This window comes from Peromyscus californicus, unplaced genomic scaffold (assembly GCF_007827085.1).
Source record: "Peromyscus californicus insignis strain IS unplaced genomic scaffold, ASM782708v3 Scaffold_4__1_contigs__length_199733344, whole genome shotgun sequence".
In the NCBI taxonomy this organism is placed as follows: Eukaryota; Metazoa; Chordata; class Mammalia; order Rodentia; family Cricetidae; genus Peromyscus; species Peromyscus californicus.
Window position 1 is genome coordinate 137,943,387 of NW_026294562.1, and position 15,190 is coordinate 137,958,576.

Genomic DNA, 15,190 nt, shown 5'->3' on the forward strand with positions numbered 1-15,190 from the left:
GTTTGACACATCTCACTTGTTGTATGGCTTTTGCATACTTAGATTCGCAGTCCAAAGGACCTGGCTGCTGCTGCTTTAGGAAGGTGCTGGGCAGCTGGGGTTGGGGGATTTGCTCGGGGATAGAAGCTTGCCTACTATGTGCTAGGCACAATCCTAGTACCACAAATAGAAAAAGAAAAAGGTGCCTCTCGGCCAGGCTGGCTACCAGCAAATCACAAATCACTGGATCTGTTGGACAGGCCCTCAATGGCACCACCGTGTGGCTGATTCGTGACATGGCAGGAAGATATTCTCACCTCAAGGAGGAAATTCTGACATTTTGGTCCCTGGGATGGTTTGAGAATTCAGAGAGAGGTAAAAAAAATGCAATCTTTTCTATTTTTAGGACATGTCAATTCCTGAGTGATGGGCTTTAGTGTATAGTTTACAGCCTTGGGTTTGTGGAGCCGTTTGTACTGGCTAAAATCATACAAAGAAAAGCTTTGTGTGCGTGTGTGTGTGCAGCAGGGAATAGGTGGGAAAGGCTGAGCTCTAGGATCTGGACCAGACCTGAGCTGGAGTGCTGGTTTAGACTGTGAGATTTTGCACACAGTTCTGGGTAGCCCCAAGCCTGTTTGCTCATGGGAAACCCAGACCTGAGCTGGAGTGCTGGTTTAGACTGTGAGATTTTGCACACAGTTCTGGGGAGCCCCAAGCCTGTTTTCTCATGGAAAACCCAGGCAACTTGGATGTCACAGGGACGCTGATCCAAGTTTGGCCCGGACTTGGTAAGGGCTGGACAGTATAGCTCTTCTCCTCCTCAAGCTCCTTCTCTCCCTCTCCCTCCCTCTTCCTCACTCTCCCCCTCTCTCTTTCTCCCCTTCCCTCTCCTTCCCCCCTCCCCCTCGTCTCCTGCCAGGTACCGATGGGTACGGCTGAGTACCGATGGGACAAGGTAGAAAGTCAGGATGCCAGCCTCCAAGAGCGTGGAATCCCTCCTTCCCCTGAGACCCTCAGAGGGCTGCTGCCCCGGGGTCCCCCTCCTTTGCCAGGGGCTCCTAACTTCACTTTTGTCTTTGAGTGTCTGGCACCTGATGGCCCTGCATCTTGAGTGGCAGGACCACGGAAGACCCGGGGATGACAGCTGTCCTTGCTGTGGAGCACTCAGCCCTCACTGCCCCCGTCACCGGTGTCCCTGCTCCTGGCCTCCCTCAACAAGGCCATTCCTTTAGTTGTCCTCTGACACACAACCCGATTGCTGTGTCCTTACAGATAGCCCCACCTGTGAGCAAAGGGACTGCAGCTTTCTGAGGAAACCGACAAGAGCCACGGGTGTTCTTTTGTGTCCAGACAAACTTTCTGTTATGGTTTGAGAAATCTTTAAACTCTTATTCATGAACATTTTTGAAGATAAAAAATGAAATGAAAGATCTCAGCTACTCAGCCTTGCCCGGAAGCCCCGCAGTCTCCACCCCTTCCTGCCCTCTTGACTCTCCTCTGCATCCCTCCCACCAACACCCAGCCCATACCTCTTCTACCTCTTCTGCCTCACTCCCCCCAGCCCTCCTGACCCTCTCCTGCACCCCTGCATCTCCTCCCTCTCAGCCCTGATTTCCTCAGTCTTCTTGGAGTGAGTGCCTGAATTCACGTCTCCTGAAGCTGCCCTTCAACGGCCTCCTGGGACCAAACTTAAAGAGTTTGACTCGGAAATGGAGAAGGGGAGAGGGAGGAAAAGGGGAGAGGAGAGGGTTCGTTAATGGTGGAGCAAGCCCCACTGGAAGGTTCTCACTGTCTGGCACAGAGAGCCCTCCCCCGCTGACCAACCCCACAGTTATCTCAGGGACCCTGAGGTACTGCAGCAGCAGCAGAGCTATCTCCCTGTCGCCACCAGCCCTGGCCCTTGGCGTGTGAAGAAAATCCTAAGATCATGCTTACTGTGGGGTTCAGCAGTTAAAACTGAACAGATTGCATCACTTTCATTTTTCCGTGTGTGTGTGTGTGTGTGTGTGTGTGTGTGTGTGTGTGTGTGTGTGTGTCTGTGTGTCTGTGTGTGTGTGTGTGTCTGTGTCTGTGTGTCTGTGTCTGTGTCTGTGTGTCTGTGTGTCTGTGTCTGTGTCTGTGTCTGTGTCTGTGTCTGTGTCTGTGTGTCTGTGTGTCTGTGTCTTTGTCTCTGAAGTTAAGGGAGAACTGGAAATGAGCGCCCTGTAACCCTGGAAGAGGGGGCAACAAGGGTGCTGGGCAAAGCCTTCCTGACAGAGGACTTCTCACCTCCCCAAGCCATCACCAGCAGGTGGGGACTTCAGTCACTTTCTGTCAAACACTAGCAAACCGGTGCTGGGAATTTCTTGCCTTGAAGAAGCCAGTGTTTGTCCTGAGAAACTTCTGCCCAGAGCCTGCTGGGAATGGAACTAAGAACCTGCTCTCTGTGCAGGGAGAGAGCCCGTGCACACAGGAGTGCCCCAGCCCTGGCCCAGTCCTGCGATTCTGCCCCCACGGGGTGCTTCTGCCTCACCCCAGCTTCTAGTTGCTGGAGTGTGGCCTGCACCTTCAGACGTCAGGACTTACCCTAGGCCTTATCACCAGGAGCAGAAGGTTCCAGAGTCTGGCTGGAAGCCTGCTCTGAGGCCTGGCAGCCCTTCCTGCCATCCTACTCTGCTGTGTCCCGGAAGCATTCAGCCCAGGCTTGGCTGCTCTGGCTGCCTGCAGCTTCTTCTACAGAGCCGGGGCTGCTTGTCTCTAGGAGGTGGGAAGACAAGGAGAATCTGCCTGCTGGGGGACTCGATGACTCAAGGTAGTTGGACGGACTGCCTCTCCTCTCACAGCGACTCCGCCACCCCTGTCTGGGTCCTGACTTTCTCTCACCCCTCCCCTATTTTTTGTGGTTCTCCCTTACCTACACAGGTTTGGAGTTTGATGCTCTCTGGACTATTTATCCCCCCTGAGCTCCTGGGATCCTCCAGCAGCCAGGCCTTGACTTGTTCTCTCTGCCAATCTGGAGGTAGATGAGGTATCAGGCCAAGACCAGCCAGCAGTAAACTTTCCAAGTGACTGGCTAGACATGAGTACACCAGAAGTTACAGTGACTGAGGCTGAGTGTGACCTCACAGATGCTCCTTGACGGTGTAAGATTGAACATTCTAGAAGGGTGGCTGGGAGACACACTTCTCTCCCTCACTGCCCCCCAAAGCCACCGACTGGCATGTGGCTCAGATCTGACATTCTGAAATTTGGATATTAGCCTTGTCCAGAAGCAGGAATGTTTTCCACCTACTGATCTGTCCAAGTCGCTAGGTTCACAGTCATGTTTGGTGTGGCAAAGGCCACTCTGTGCCTGACAGATGTGAAACTAGCTGGGAATTACTCAGCTATTCACACTGGTGCTCACACTGCTTCCCGAGGACAGTCTCCACTTGTACCCCAGGCTGAGACTGTGCACTGGGTCCCGTGTCTGAACATAAGAAGATGAGCCCCACCTTCCTCCAAAATACACGCTGAGAGATGAGCCCAACTTTGCCAGTCAGTTTAAATGTCTACTCACTATAGATTAGGATCATTTGGAAAGAGACCCTTGAGGAGTAGCCTAGATCAGGTTAGCTTGTCGGCATGTCTGGTGTAGGGGTGGTGGTGGTAGGGGTGTCTTCCTTGCTAATGATGCACCTAGTCCACTCTGGGTAGCACCATCCCCTGAGCAGGTAGCCCTGAAGTGTATAAGTGAGAAAAGCTAGCTGAGCACAAGGAACCTAGCAAGCAGCAGAGGTGTGTTCATTTCTCTCTACTCTTGGCTAACCAGCTGCTCTGCGTCCCTGCCTCGACTTCCCCTTGATTGAGAGACTGTAACCTGAGACTGTAATTCAAATAAACCCTTCTCTCCCTAGGTCGCTTTGGGTTGAGATGTTTTATCGCAACAACAGAAATGGAACTAGGTCACACACCTGCCTCCGAAACACCTGCTAGACCTGGGTGGGAGAGACAGCGGTCTGTCTGTCTCCTCTCTCCATTCACCAAAGGGCAGAGCATCAAGTGATGCAGTGGGATTCGGTGGACGTGGTGACAAGGAACTTCCCAAGGGTCTCCGCTAGAGGCCAGAAGAACCTTGCAAGGATGCAGGACACTCAGATCCAGAGAGCAGGAGACACAGAGGCCACTCCACGGTGCTATGAAAAACAGAGGCAAAGTCCATATGGGACATGGGCTCCCTGGCCTCATCATCTGTCTTTAGAGAACCAAACTTGCCCAAGGTGATGTGGCCTCACCCTGGTAGTGTCTGGATGCTTGTTCATGGTCATCTGTCATGGTCATCCACTAAGAAGGCTAAATAAACTCTAGCGTAGATCAGAACTGACCAAGGGGAAGGGGAGAGCCTATTAACCCTCATGGGTCAGCATATGGAGATTCACTGCGGTGGCATCTCTTTCTTATCTACCCTCTGATCAAAGAAGTGGGACACGAGAACCAGCAGTTGTGGCTGAAAATGTCTGTCCTACCATTCCAGGACAGACGGGAGGGTGTGTGTGTGTGAGGGGGGTGACATGTGTCCAAGGTTGAAGTTGTGAAGCCTGAGCAAGTGCTGTGTGCCTCCTGCCCGAGCCCCAGGCCAGAGGGGATAAGAGTCCTGGTCACAGTGGGTCGAGGCCACATTGGCTCATGTGTCTTCCCAGCCACCTTCCCAATGGGCCTGCAATTGCAGAGAGTGATAATTGTCAGAATTTGTGTCCATGGGCTGAAATTTGTAGCATGACCACAAATGTAGCATGCCAGAGATGACGCAGAGCGTGTACAACTAAGTCACATCTGAGTACAGTTTTACCGTCAGATGGGTCATACCCCGACAGTACCTAATGACTCCAGTTGAAGCAGCATGCAGAAATCCCATCAGAGCGCTGAAGTTTAGAGACAGGGAAAGCTGATTGTTAAAAACAGGTGATATCAAGCCAAGCAGTGGTAGCATATGCCTTTAATCCCAGCACTTGGGAGGCAGAGCCAGGCAGATCTCTGTGAGTTCGAGGCCAGCCGGGTCTACAGAGTGAGATCCAGGATAGGCACCAAAACAACACAGAGAAAACTTGTCTTGAAAAAACAAACAAACAAACAAACAAAAATAGGTGATATCACTCTGAAGAGTGTGCAAGACAAAACGGAACAAGAAAAACTTGAAAGACCCCAAAACATTATATAGTTCATACTGAGAAGAAACCTACTAGAGGGTCCCCAAGTTGGGGTTTTAGAAATGTATGAGATACTACTATCAATAAATTGTGAAGCTGAGAGCTTTCTATGCCACTGAAATCTGTTTGATGCCATACCTCCCAGATGATCACGGCCAACAGGCAGTCACTTGTTTTCATATTTAGTTTTACTGGAAGATACCACCCTCATCTGTTTGCATCTATCTGTAGCAGCCTTCCCTCCAGTGACAGGTGAGTAGTAACAGCGACCAAGTTGTTGGTTGTATGACCCTTTACAGACATGCTTGCTGACTCCTGTACCAAATAAATTTTTAGTTACCCTTTAAATAGCTGTACAGTAAATTTGGCCTGCGGGCTTGGAGACGGCTCAGTTGGTAAAGTGCCTGTAGTACAAGCAAGAGGACCTGAGTTCGGATCCCTAACACCTGTGTAAAAGCCTGGTGAAGTGATACTTCTGTGGTCCCAGCCCTGAGGAGGTAGACAATCAGGTCTTTGGAGCTTACTGGCTAGCTAGCCTAGCCAACATATTAGCTCCAAGTTCAGTGAGAGACCCTACTCAAGGCAGAAAGCGATTGAGGAAGTCACCTGGCTTTCAGCCTCAGCCCCTGACCGTGAGGCAGGTGGGAGAAGGTTCGGAGTTGGGTTGGTCATCAGTGGTCTTGAGTTAATCAACCATGCCTTTGTAGTAAAGCTTTCCATGAAAACACAGGACAGGGTTCACAGAGCGTCCTGAGAGCTGAGCATATGGAAGGTCCTGGAGAGTGTGGGCTGGGAGAGGGTCTATTCCCTTCCTTCACACCTCTCCACATGCCCTGCTTCATCCCTATCTTCTGGATAGTGAGCTTGAGAAAGTGTTTCCCCAAGCTCCATGAATATTATTTCTTGCAGACTACCAGAGCCTGAGGGGTTTGTGGAACCCCACAGAGATCAGCTGCACTGATGGAACAGCCTGGGGCTTTCAATAGGCATCTAAGTGGTGTGCTGGAGAGTTTTATGTCAACTTGACACGAGCTAAAGTCATCTGAGAGGTGGAAGCCGCAATTAAGAAAAATGCCTCCATAATATCTGGCTGTAGGAAAGCTTGTAGGACATGTCTTTAGTTAGTGATTGATGGGGGAGGGCCCAGCCCATGGTGGGTGGTGCCATCCCTGGGCCGCTGGTCCTGGGTTCTATAAGAAAGCAGGCTGAGCAAGCCATGGGAAGCAAGCCAGTCAGCAGCACCCCTCCAGGGCCTCTGCATCAGCTCCTGCCTCCAGGTTCCTGCCCTGTTTGAGTTCCTGTCTTGACTTCCTCTAATGATGGACTGGACGTGTAAACCCAATAAACCCTTTCCTCCCCAACTTGCTTTTTGGTCATGGTGTTTCATTGCAGTAGTAGTAACCCTAACTAAGACAAGTGGGGAGATAGTCAGAGATAGCCCTCAAGCTATGGAAAGTGAGCCTTTATCTCGGTAGTGTCAAAATTAAACTAGGTTAAAGGACACCCAGTTGGAGTCTGCCACAGCAATGGCTGCTTGGAGTCGTGGCTGGCGTCGAGAGAAAGTAGCAGGTGGCTAGTGTCAGAGGTGATCTGCATTGTGGGGGTGTGCCAGCAGGAGCTGAGGCCTAGCTCTGCCTTTCCACTGCATCTCCACGGTGTTGGCCAGACTTATGGGATACATGCAAATGCAGTGGGCATTCATTTGGACTCCTTCGACTTCCGTCAGCTTTCGTTAGTTACTTTACTCATCGTTATGACAAAATACCAGACATAAACAGCTTCAGGGAAGACAGCTCTCCTGGGATCACTCTTCAGAGATCTCCATCCAGGTTTGCCTGGCCTCGTGCATAAGAACAGAGCATCATGGTGGTGGGAACATGTAGGGGAAGAGGCTGCCTATTCACCTCATGGAGTATAAGAAGCAGAGAAAGGGAAGGGGCAAGAGACATGGTGTAACCTTCAAAGGCACACTCTCTTAGATGTAGTTCCTCCAGCAGTCTCCACATCCTCAAGTTTCCAGAGCTTCCCAAAATAGTGTCACCCGCTAGGACCAGTGGTGAACGTTCAACACGTGAACCTGAAACCACAGCACTAATCTTTTAAAAAATGATTTTGTGTGACAATTAGAGAACTCTAAGTACTGAGGGGATGCCAGTTGCAAAGGTTTGGAGTTAATCTTGGAGGCTGTGATAATGGACCTGAGTTATGTGAAAAGTGGGAAGAGTCAGTATCTTTTAGAAATATGTTCTTGCCATACAACTGGCTACAGTAATGGCCTCCAAGGCTCCCTGTTTCAAGGTTATTTGCATATCCTCTCCTACTTGAAATCTGGCTTAGGCTGCATGACTTGTTTTGGCTAATGAGACATTAGCCAACATGATGCAAGCAGGGGCTTGTGAAGTCCTTGCATACTGGGGCTTGCCTTCTCTTGCCGCGGGCAACTCTTGGAATGCCTCCACTGCTGGAGCAAGCCCAAGCTAGCCTGCTGCTGCTGAGGCTATGTGGAGAACTGAGCCACCCTGCCTGATGGCCAGACCAGTGAGGGAGACCATCAAAGGCTCTGCAATCCATGTCTGAGAGCTTAAACAAAAGCGGCAGAGGAACCATCCATTGGATAGCTCAAGTCATCAGACTCCACTGTCAGGATTCAATAGTTCTACAGTCCCGATGCGTGGATGATCTTACAGATGTCCGGGGATTTGCTTCTGAAGGTGGGTAAATACAGATGTCGGTGAAAGGAAGCTGGTTCTATGCTGGCAGTGAAGCTGGTGAGGGTTTCATCTTGTTACACCTTTGGTAATATTTGGAATTGCAATTTCCAGGAACAGAGAAAGAAGGAAGAATTAAAAGAGGAGGGGATTGGGAAGATGGTTCAGTGAGTAAGGTGCTTACTGTGCAAAGGTGAGCCTCTGAGTCCAGATCCCCAGAACCAAAGTAAATCTGGGTGTGGTCACACACACACACACACACACACACACACACACACACACACACACACACACACATCTGTAACTCCAGCACTCCTACAGAGAAATGGGAGGCACACACAGAATTCCCAGAAGCTCATAAGCCAGCAGGTCTGGCGTATGTACAAGTGGGAGACAAGGGCCAACCCTCGAGGTTATCCTCTGACCTCCACACCAATGCTATACACGTGCAGGCTTTCACACACACATACAAAAAAAAAAAAAGAAAGAAAGAAAGTAAGATTGGAGGGGAAGGAGAGGAAAATGAGCCTTCAATCTATTAACAGATAAAATCAAGACACAAAGAAGCCAAGAAAAATTTTACAGTACCACAGCCAAGTCCAACCAGAGCTCGTTGCTGGCTCTCTTACCAGCAATTACACAGAAAAGGTACACACAGGGATCATCACTTATTGCTTGAGAAAAACGTGTAACCACTCAAAGACAACAGGAAAGGCGAGACTGTTGATGACAAATGTTTTTTTCCCCCTATTCTTTGAGGTAAAACATGTTCTGCCATGTGTGTGCATTGTATTTCATAAAAGATCATCAAAGATGCTCCCTTCCACACCCTGCTCCGCTGCTGTTTGGCACCCACAGCTTGTTCTGTTTTCAAACGTGTGTAATAACTATGACAGAGATAAGCAGGGCTACAGTACCATGTGCCAGGATAGCAATACTAAAAATTCATCTGCAAGTCCAAATATATTGAAGTTGTCTCTTTCCCACACATTCAAAATGAGCAAGGCTTTCATTATTCATCAAATGGGGAAATTAAGCAGTGCAATTATCTGTCTATTGCCCCAGGATAGCTTGGGCACCGTTTAATCAGCTATGAGAGGCTGCAGACTGCTTCTGACCATAAACAGACATTAAAGAGAGTTACTTCATAAAAAATAAAATAAAAATAAAAAAAAAGATACTTCCTGGTCTTTATACGCAGGGTTGGTTTCCCTGAGAACTTCTGAACCTTAGAACTCGGCTGGAGTTTAGGGAGAGGAAGGAAGATTCTAGAAGGTGATAACTAGACTAAAAAGCCAAATCCAACAAGGTTAAACCAAATTGCTGTGTTTCTCATAACTGAATTGGCAGGGCCCCTGCCTTGCTTTTCTTGGGAGTGGTATTCAAGAGGCCCACAGGGCTCTGTTTTTATGTTTGATGACTGGTCTGAAATCCTAGAGCCTTGGAGCCAGCTGGCAGAGCCTGGTGTGGCCCATGTGTGGCCAAGGGCAGAATCAGCAGTGCTGGCCAGTGCTCAATCCAGTTCTACAGGTCACTGTAATAGGCAAAGACATCCTGGGTGGGCAGAACTGGGCCCCAGTTCTCCCTCCTTCAAGGCCTGCAGGACCCGAACCTGAATCTTAGAAGGTTCTGATTATCTGTGGGTCACACTCAAAAGTCATATTACTTTGTCCTGACTATTTGCCATTTTCTTAGCAAGAGAAAAGTTTTGGTATAAAGGGATCACTGGGTGGAGATAACGGGGAAGTTGAGAGTTCAAGGCTCAGGGTAGGGTTAAAGTTTTTTGACTCTGCAGCCCCTCGGATTAGCCGACTGGGTGCCCCCCAGGAACGGTGGGTGGGGACCCTTCCTCCCTCCCACACGAGGGGGAGGGCGGGTATGAAGAGAGACAGGATATCTCCCTCCTCAGCAGTTCTGTCCGACTGCAGCCTGCTGCCCAAGAGAGCTCAGCCTGTTACTTTCCCAGAGCCTCTGCAGCCCCCGGCACTGACAAATGTCACTTTTCACCCATTTCCTCTCTCTCCTCTTCTTCCTGTTCCACTTCCCTGTCCTGCCCCTTGGGGCATTCCACTGCTTGCACACACAGGAGGAAAGCTCAAAAGCTAAAGGCAGTCCTGGGGACAACTAATGTTCGCCAAGCAGTGGGGCCAACCTAGATACAGGCAAAAAGGGGGTGGAGGGGTGGGGGCAGGGGGGGTTGCCAGTGCAGCCGTGCTAAAGGGGGCTTGAGCTGAATACACAAAAGGGTGTGTGTGCCATGGTGCAGTAAACACAGACTTCACTTGGCCAGGAAATACCTTCTCCAACCTGGCAGTCCTGCAGGGAGACTGGGCCAACCCTGAGCCCCCCTAGGTCTCCATTTTCAGAGAGGCTCAGTCAGCCAAAGCATTGGCTGAGGCCAGCCTCCCACATCTAGCAAGGAGGGCCATGGCAGGCATAGACTGTTGGAGGGAACGGGGTGGGGCTGGGAAATATTCAGTGAGAGCCTTACTTATCCTCCTTCTACGGAGACCCCAAACGGGAGAGCTCAGAGGGGTTGGGACATTGTCCGCCATTACCGGTACACTGACTAGTTGAGTAATGCAAGGACTAGCCCAGACCCCCAGTCCCATAGGTCGCTGGACTACCAAAAGGCTCAGCACCCATACTGCTTTGGTGGCCAGTTCTTGCTCCAAGCCATCCTACAGAGGCAGACACCTCAATACTGCTAGAGCAAAATGTAGTCACGGGTGCAAGGTGGCCTTAGCAGTGGCCACTGCCAGGGCCTCTGGAGTCAGAGCCATCTAGACATCATCAGTCCCTGGAGGTGGGGGATGGGACTCCCTGCACCCTACCCCGCCCCACCCCAGGAAGCCGGCTCAGGGTGCGGAGGCGTGTGGCTGACACCAGGGGGCAGGGCGGATGATGGCACCCGGAATGGGAGCTGCCCAGAGGGAGACCAGGAGAACCGGCGGACTGAGGGATCATGGGGGCGTCACTCGGGCATCGTGCACACCCGTCCTCTGCTCTAAATTCCCAGAGCAGTGCAGCCAGACATGCGACATCTCCGAAGTCAACCTGCGGGGGCCCCAGCCACTGCGTGTGCCACAGCCTCGCCCCACCCCGCTGCTCAAGCCCCCCTTCCCGCTGTGGGCGACCCCGCCCACCCGTGCCTGCGTGTCACGCGCGGATGCCACCTACTGTCGCACGGGAGGCATCAGCGAACAGGAGCCCTGTCGCCGAGCCACAGTCCGGTCGCGGCCGGCGCTGACCCACTTTCCCTCCCGCCTCCCCAGCCAGAGCCCAGAATAAACGCAGCCACACAGCAGGGTGGGTGCCAACCGCCCTCCCTGCCCCCACGCCCCCCTCGCGTGAGAGGCTGGAGAAGGGAATGAAAGGAGGCTGAGGGAAGAGGGAGGGGGGGAAGGAAGCCAGAGGGAGGAAGGAGAGGAGGGGAGGGAGGGAGAGGGAGGTCGCGCCTGTGCAGGCTGACAGCTACTGAGGAAACCTTGAAACCTGAAGTGCGTGACAGCCCCAGGCTAAGGATTCCAGAACCCCAACCCTCGAGCTCATGCCCTAAGAAGCTCCAGATTCTTTCTGCACACTCATCTTCTGGGTCAGTCTTCCCCAGGCTTGGACATTTATAGACAAGACCACTTATTCATTGACTGTGAACTTGGGGAGCGATGGGCCCATGTGCAAGAGAAGATGACATCAACCTGGTACTGGGAAGCACTCGTCCTGAGGCCTCCTTCTCTGTCCTCAGAGGATGCTGGAAGGCACTTTGGGGGGCCTAGCTGCCTGACGTGACACCCGAGAAAGTTCTCTGTCTGGTTCAGGGGCTCTATGAGTGTTAACGCATGTCCACGGAAGTGAGTTTGCAAACCTACTCTCCTAAAAAGACCTCCACCAAGGGCAGGGATGTATGTTAATACACTCTCCACAGAAACTGAAGCAGAATGTTCTAGAGATGAGGGCAATAAAGTATTCACCAAATGGCAAGCCATGGTCTGAGTCTTGGCACCCCCGGCTTTAGCCTCATGTACTTCATAAAGGTTCATTCCTGTCCTCCGAATTTTTCATAGGAGGAGCTTGAGGCACGGAGAGAGTGAATCGCCTGCCTGGCTCACACAGGTAAGACAGCCAGGATTGGAATCTGTCTCCAGAGTCTGTAAGACAAAAACCAGGCCTTTCTGTAACGTATGTGATACGAATTGTTTTCACACTAAGAGTGTTGCTTTCCGCCACCTTTCTAAGACACCTAAGGAAGACTCGGCAGCCTAGCACCTGAAGGGTTTATAGGTTTTAAGAAGAGTGGGGGTCCTGGAGCCAGCCTGCTCCAAACTTGACCCTCCCCACAAACCCCTCGGGTCATAGGTGGGGAAGAGCCAAGGGCAGAGACCCACACAGACCTGGGAAATGGGCTAGGTGAACTTTGGGCTGAGACACACCCACACCCACATGTTCTGGATGTCCCAATGGGAAGCAGAATAAAGTGTGGCCTGAGTGTGGCTTTGTCCAGATGTGGTATCCTGCCTGGTGGTGACAAGGACCTAGAGTCGGTGTGTGGCTCCACACTGTCTAGGACCCTATGGGTGGGCTGAAGATTCCAGACTTGTTTACTATGCTCATCCTCAAAGATCTCATCTTGGTTTGTAATTTTGATCATCAAACATTTCACAGAGTATTACAAACGAGAGGGGCCAGCAAGACGGCTCAGTAGGTCAAGCACTTGCTGAGCGAGCCTCCTGACCTGAGTTCAATCCCCGGAACCCACAGTAGGGATAATGAGAGAACCATTTAACAATGTTGACCTCTAAACCTTCATGTGTGCACCATGACACTGGCAACACACACACACACACACACACACACACACACACACACACACACACACACACACACACATCACACACAACAGTCAGCAAAAATGAATAGAAACGATTGAGGAGGAGAATTCTTTATCTTTTAAAAAGGATGCTTCTTGGTTTACAATAAAGTTGTACTTCAGTAAACCCACTGCAAATTGAAAACAGTTTAAAGAGAAAGTGACTTGGGCTCATCTATCCAGTGTGGTTTTTTATTGTCAACTTAAGGGGTCTAAAATCACCTAGAGACAAATCTCTGGGCCAAGCCCTGAGGGAGTTTCCAGATTATGGTCACAGTGGAGGGAAGACCCACCTTAGCTGCAGACAGTCCATTGCGTGAGGTGGGATCCTGGACTGAATAAAAAGGAGAAGGCAAGCCTGGCATCAACATCGCTCTCTGCCGCCCGGCTGAGTACATGTGACCAGCTGCCTTGTGTTTCTGTTAGCGTGTCTAAACCTCCATCTTAGACTCTCCCTTGAGCTGTGAGGTGAAATAAACCCTTCCTTGTGCTTCTTTGGTCCAGCATTTCACTACAGCAACAAGAAACGTAACTAATACAGCGGTGACTCTCACAGCATCCAGAACGCTGCAGAGGTGCAGCCCTTTCTCATCCTGCCAGAACCGACTGGAGCTGTGGTTCATTGGCACACCAGCGTCATTGAGAATCCTGCTGAGTATCGCCAGCCCGGGAAGAGATCAAAACTGAAATGCCAAAGGATGGCTTTGACCGAACGAGTGTGCCTTAGGCACCACGATAAAATTGGGCAACTGTAGGTCCAGGCACCATGAAACTGGGACCGTGTGTGTGTGTGTGTGTGTGTGTGTGTGTGTGTGTGTGTATGCGTGTGTATATGTATGTGTGTGTATATGTATGTGTGTGTATGTGTGTGTGTGTGTATGTGTGTGTGTCTGTGTGTGTATGTGTGTGTATATGTATGTGTGTGTATGTATGTGTGTGTGGCGTAGCTTATTGGCTCTGCTCCAGAGAACCTGAGAGACAAAACCCTGTTGGTTCTAACCTCTCGACTGCCAGGTTTCTTTGATATGAGAACAGGACCTCTCCATGACAGAACTGGAGGCTGGTTATTTTCCATGCGAGCAGCCGCTTCTAACTTTGGCATCCGGGACACTTCTGTATGTGAAGAATCCTTGCCTTCTTCACATGACCCTCCAGGATTTTTCTGTACAAGGGCGTTAACCTTTGACTATTCCGTGTGCTGTATTTTCTTGCTGGAGAGCATGTGTCTCTATTTTGTTTGGAGGTAGCTTCCGTCCTAGAATACATTTTTTACGTTTGCTTGCTTACCTTATGCCTGTATGAGAGGAACAGTGCTGTCGCATCTGTGTAGGTCAGAGGACAGCTCGTGGGATTTGATTCTCTCCCTCCACCATGTGAGTTTTAGCTAGGGCTTGGCAGCAAGGGCCTTCACCCTCTGAGCACTGCCACTGGCTCCTAGTTACAATCTTAAAGCCTGTGACAGAAATCCAGCTCAGTAAAATATAATGCAGAGGGTTTTACCAAGAAACTCATGTAACTAGGATCATATTCAGATATGTGTATGTATTAGGAAGCAATACATCTTTCAGCTGATGTCCTTAAATGAAATTAAATTTTTTCCTTGACTAAGTCTCTGAAAGTTTTGATTAGATCTTGGATTGTTTGATTGTTTCTGATTTTTGTTCCCATTGCACATTTCCTCTCCTCCTTGGTATGCAAGGGCAGTATTGATTTCTGTTTGTTGTGTCTGATTGCCACGGACTCTGAGAGCCCATTGGGCCTCTTGTGGATTAATTACACTAATATTGACGTCATCTTCCAGCTCTTGCAGTAGCCTGTGTTCTCCTGGATTCTGTTTCTTCCCTGTGTTGAGTTCCTTCCTTGTGCATCTGGATTGTCTCATCCCATTTGTGAGTTCCCGAACAGTGGCTCCCAAAGTCCACCCGATGGGTTCCTGAGACTCTTTCAAGGGCATCTGCAAAGTCAAGACGATTCAGTGGGAGCACAAAGACTTGTTCTCATGGGTGTTGAGAGGAGTTTTCCAAAGCCCACACGATGTGTAATATCACAACAGCTTGCCGGCGAATTCAGATATGGAAATCCAGCTGTCTGCTAAGCCAGACACTGGGAAGTTCTTCAAAAATATAAAACATTGTCACTCTTTTATTAAAAATGGCTATTTTTCATAAAAAATATTCTAATTAATGTCATTGTTACTACTATTTAAAAATAGATGGATATTGGTTTTTTTTCTTCTTCATTTGTAAATGTTAAAAGGTTTAAATAAAGCACTCTGGAACCATGCATCACTTCTAAAAAAATGGGCTCGTCAGTTTTCCCAGTTTTCTGTGTCAGTCAGTTTCCATAGCTATATCAAAGTCTCAAGATACCAACCTATAAAGAGAAAAGGCTGGGCTCAGGGAGATGGTCCCATTGGTAAAATGCTTATAAGACTTGAATTTGGATTCCCAGCATCCATGCATAGGTGCTCA

The 15,190-nt window shown here is 50.0% G+C and overlaps 1 long non-coding RNA gene across 1 annotated transcript; it reads left to right on the forward strand.

Moving 5' to 3' along the window:
• Positions 1 to 11,021: 11,021 nt before the first annotated feature.
• On the forward strand, positions 11,022 to 14,928 carry LOC128094474 (uncharacterized). The gene is made up of 3 exons (XR_008212970.1): positions 11,022 to 11,161; positions 11,917 to 11,965; positions 13,224 to 14,928. It is a non-coding gene; the product is annotated as an uncharacterized LOC128094474 (long non-coding RNA).
• Positions 14,929 to 15,190: the final 262 nt, after the last annotated feature.